Source organism: Zingiber officinale, chromosome 11A (assembly GCF_018446385.1).
Source record: "Zingiber officinale cultivar Zhangliang chromosome 11A, Zo_v1.1, whole genome shotgun sequence".
NCBI lineage: Eukaryota > Viridiplantae > Streptophyta > Magnoliopsida > Zingiberales > Zingiberaceae > Zingiber > Zingiber officinale.
The window spans coordinates 89,337,863-89,343,168 of NC_056006.1; the positions used below are offsets into that span (position 1 = coordinate 89,337,863).

General features: G+C 35.2%; 1 long non-coding RNA gene across 1 annotated transcript; it reads left to right on the forward strand.

Moving 5' to 3' along the window:
• Window positions 1-379: 379 nt before the first annotated feature.
• Window positions 380-3,911, forward strand: LOC122030921. Its single transcript, XR_006125660.1, has 2 exons — window positions 380-2,911; window positions 3,608-3,911. It is a non-coding gene; the product is annotated as an uncharacterized LOC122030921 (long non-coding RNA).
• The last annotated feature ends 1,395 nt before the right edge of the window (window positions 3,912-5,306 follow it).

Below are 5,306 nucleotides of genomic sequence, written 5' to 3' on the forward strand. Positions count from 1 at the left end.
AAATATGACTTCCGTAGTGCATTATCTATGACGTGCAGTTAAAGTGCACTGTTAATAATAATTTTTACGGTACATCCAATTATGTGAGCTATGAATAGTATAATATTTATACAAATGATAACGTATAAAATACACTGTTAAAATTTAATATTAACGGCATATATAACATGCTTTTAATACTTATTATAAGTATATAAATGATGTCGTGCAAAGGATGCACAATATCAATAAATATTATAAAATATTAATAGCGTACTTTATGCGTTGTTAATAACTTTTAAAAATTTAAGAATTTTTAAATACCTTAACCCGCCATGTCTAATTATTTCCGCCAAAACATCTTCTTGTCAAAACCCTTCGTCAAATTCATTTCGCCGAACCAAAAAAACCCTTGGCAAAGTTAAACTCCATCCAGCAAAATCTATCTACTGCCGAACCAAAACCCTCTGCGATCCCTAAACTCCCTCCGCCAAAATCTTTCTGCCACCGAACCAAAACCTTTGATCGTCAAGTGGCAGATCCCAACGCTGAGGTGATCGACCAGTCTCTTCGCCTCCTTCGCCCCTAGCGCTAAGGAGACCCCTCGCACTGGCACGACTGCCTCCCGTATGCTATTGCGACTGCCACTCGTGCCGTCTAGTATGCTGCTGCATCTTCTTCTAGTTTGATTTTGTTGCGCGTCGCTGTCGTTGCCTCGCCTGGAAGAATCTCGAATCTCGCTCGTCACTCCTTTTGATCTCACTCTCCGAGAAGTCGCCAAGGAACCTAAGCGTGTCTAATCGCCAGTCCATTTTTTTTTTTTCATTTTGACCCATCTTGGTGCTTTTTTTCCTCCATATTTATAGGTTTGCTGGATTTCTCGGATTCATTGGTCTAGCATAATGGTGGTACATTGAGTTTTTGTTTTTTTATTCTTTGCAATAATATTTGCGGTTGTTGATGATAAGATTTCCCTCTGTTTTTTTTTTAAACTTATCCTCCGGTGATTTTTGTGATGTTCAGAATGCAAGATTGCTTAAAGATGAAGCTACCAAGGAGAAAGGAGATCATGCGAGAATGATATATCTATTGGGTTGAATCAAAATTTTACATTGAAAAAATTTAATAAATATCGTAGGGTTAAAATGATATATGATATCTTCATTGGTATAAGGACTTTTAGAGAGCCCAAAAGCAAAGTCATAAGGGCCTAGGTCCAAAGTGGACAATATCATGTCATTGTAGAGATATGCGGACATTCTTTAGGCATAACAAATGAAATCAGAGTCATGATCTAAACCAAATGTAATGTGGGGTGACCTTGAACGAAGTTGAGGGTGGGTCCGGAGTAGGACAGGATGATCGGATACTTGCGAGGAGGCCCGGAGTAAGTCAGGATGACTGAATGCTCGCAGGGAAGTTCGAATTAGGTCAGGGTGATCGGATGCTCGTAGAGAGGCCCAAAGCAGGTCAGGGTGACCGGATGCTCGCGGATAGGTCCGAAGCAGGTCAAGATTGATTGGATCCAGCTACTTATGAGGAGGCCTGGAACAGGTCAAGATGACCGGATACTCGCGGGGAGGCTCGGAGCAGGTCAGGGTGACCAGATGCTCGTGGGGAGGTGAGTAGGTCAGAGTAATCGGATGCTTGCAGGGAGGCCCGAAGTAGGTCAAGGTGACCGAATGCTTGCGGGGAGGTCCGGAGTAGGTCAAGGTGACCGAATGTTTGCGGGGAGATCCAGAGCAGGTCAGGGTGACCAGATGTTCGCGGGGAGGCTCGGACCATAAGAGTAATTGTGGTTCTTTGTTTGAGGGGAGGATTGTTAGGGTTCAACCAAAGTCCCATATTGAAAACATTTGGTAAAGATCATGGGGTTAAAAGGATGTATGATATCTCCATTGGTATGAGATCTTTTGGGGAGAGCCCAAAAGCAAAACTATCAGGGTCTAGGTCCAAAGTGGACAATATCATGTCATTGTGAAAATATATGGATATCTTTTGGGCACAACAGTATAGATTTGATTTAATCATTAGTAAAAAATTAGTTAGACTAACATTAATCTCAATTTGTGTAATCGAGCTTGCTCTAGAGTTCTGATATGATTTTTCTTTTATGTTTTCCTATATGCTTATGAATCTCAGATTGAGTTTGATTATAGGTTCTACGAACTTTTAGATTTCTTTTTTTGCATTTTAAATTTAGTATAATTAGCATCTTATATCTTGTTTCCTCAGTCTGTAATTATTACATGGTTTATTGTCGTTGTAGTAATAACTCTTAGCACATTTTAGTGGAACTATGTTGATGAGGATGGAAACCTTTTTCCAAATAGCTCCTGCAATCGAGCGTGTGATGTTAAGTTTTTTGGCATTATCATGACTAGATGAGCATATTAAACCACAGGACAATGTCAATCTATTTACTTTTTACTAATTAATTGATAGATGTTGGAAGCACGATTACTTGTTTGACACTAGAGAAGATCAATTCTCTGTATGTGCAAATTCATATATCTTTTTAACAAAACTATTCGTTTGTTGATGGCTTAACTTTTGATGTTATGCAGGAATCATTTGTTGGTGCTATGGCAGTTGTGAATCTGGTCAAGACAACTTTTAAATTTGAGGATGTCGTAATGTAGGATATCATAGATTAAACTATTGTTTGTTGGGTTGGTCAACAGTTTATAAAACAGCATTTATTATTATTTTTGTTATTATGTTCTTATTTACATTGTCAGGTTATAGAACAATTACTGATGGTGTCTCTAGTTCACTTGCTATTTTTGAATACAAATTAATTAATTGAACGATAGGTTTTTAGTTGTATTATCTATATAATGCCCTTGTGATTTTGTAGGATACAGAATGGCTACTAAGTGTCCACAAAGTGCATTGCTGCAAAAGGCAAAGGATAACAAACAAAATCCAGGTATGGGATATTTTTAATACTTGAGTCATGAATATGCAACTTCGAACAAATATGTATATATTTATTTCTGTGCTTCTTTTGATGTGGGCAGTGTAAGTTTTGATATGGGACATATGTATTGGTTGAGGATCTCCCATTAGCCTATTCGAACCAGTGGTTAAATCAAAATACAACTATTATGTTGAGTAATGAATTTGTTTCCAATCTATATAATCTTTTTTCATATACGATGCAAATAGATTCAAGTCAGATTTGATGAAAATTGCTATGACAACCTCGAGCTCAAAAACTCTCTCCAGACATAGAACAATTTGCTAAACTAGCAATACTAAATGTTGTGCTAAGGTCGAAGGTAATATACTTTTCTTTTACACTAATCAGGTAAACAGTTGAACTATTTCTTTGAGACAATTTCATTGGGTTAGAACATGATTGAATCAATCTGGCTTTTTTTTTATATTATAGATATTTTTTAATTCGACGAAGATAGTTAAAATTTTCTTCTTTATTTAATAATTTTCATTGTCTAGTATGTGCTTATGGGAGGAGAATAGAAGAATGATGAAATTTTGATTTCTTATTCATTAAATTATTAAATTGGTATTTATCCGACACTTGCATTTAAACTTGATGTGTTCTTACGATATTTACCATGCAGTAAAAAATGTCTTAAAACAACTTTATATTGTTTTGCAGTCAAAATTGAAGAATGTGAGTCATGGAGATATCGGTGATAATTCTAAATGTAAGATGCGTATGTTGATGGAGTTATTGCAAAAGGTTGAATTACATCTACAAATCCAAAACCAAAAGTGTATCATATTCTTCTTGGTGGATCTTGTTGGAAAGTTTGGAATGATAGAATTTTTGTGGAGAAGATGGACCTAATTTGATCAAATGAAGAAATATTTTTTTATCGAGGATGCAATAGGAAGCACATTCGCTTGGTTATTTAAGTTTATAGTTTTGTATGAGTTATATAGATTTTACTTATTTTAAAGTCAAATACTCTTTTGTAGGAAATAAATTATGCTACTAAGTGAATTTTTTATTACTAGTTTGGATTGTTTTATTAGTGTGTTGTTTATGGTTGTATGTGGTATTATAATTGTTAGTTTTGATTTTATAATTGTGTGTATGTAGTATTATAATGATACGTGGTATTATAATTTGTGTATGGTATTTGAATGATTATAATCACAGCATGCACTGTATGTTGCAAATGCGCTTAATCGCATCTTGCAGTGCGTGCTGTGAATGTTATCAATTGCTCTTAACTATAGTGCGCATTGCGTGCTGTTGATTGCTCTTAATTGTAGCGCGTATCGCGTGTTGCGAATATTCTTAACCGCAGCGTGCGGTGTGCGCTACGATTTCTCTTAACCTCAACATGTGATGCACGTTGTTGATGTCTTATGACTTTCAACAGCTTGTAGTTATACAGCGTGCGATGCACGTTGTGGATAATATAATTGTGCGTCGTGAAATGCCATTTTTGTTGTAGTGGCTATGAAAGAAGAATTGAATTCTATGACACCGAAAAGAGTCTGGGATCTTGTTGAGTTGTCCAATGGTTCAAAAATTATAAGATGCAAATGAGTCTTCAAAACAAAGAGAGACTCGTTGGGCAACATTGAGAAATATAAAACAAGACTCATGGCTAATGGATTCACTCAAAGGGAAGAAACAGACTACAAAGCGTCATTTTCTCCTATCTCCAAGAAAGATTCCTTTTGCATTATTATAGCATTGGTTGCACATTTTGACTTAAAATTGTAATAAATGAATGTGAAAACTATGTTTCTTAATGAAGATCTAAAGGAAGAGGTATATAAAACAACCAGAAGATTTTTTTTCTAGTAATGATGAGCACTTGGTATGCAACCTCAAGAAATCCATATATGGATTGAAATAAGTTTTCTATCAATGGTATTTGAAATTTCATGATGTCATCTCTTCATTTGGTTTCTTGGAGAATGTCATTGATTAATGTACATATCAGAATGTTAGTGGGAGCAAGATTTGTTTCTTTATTCTCTATGTGGATGATATTTTACTTACAATCAATGATAAAAGTTTACTATATGAGGTAAAATAATTTTCTCTAAGAACTTAATTTGATATGAAAGATATGGGTGATGCATATTATGTCATTGGCATTAAGATACGTAAAGACATATTTCAAGGAATCTTAGGTCTGCCTTAAGAAACCTATATTAACAAAGTTTTAATTTAGAGATATTTTGGATGAAAAATTGTTCATAAAATATAGCTCCCATTGTGAAAGGTGACAAATTCAATGTGGATCAACATCCGAAAAATAACTTTGAAAGAGAACAAATGAAAAACATTCCTTATGCTTATGTTGTCGGAAGCTTAATGTATGCTTAGGTCT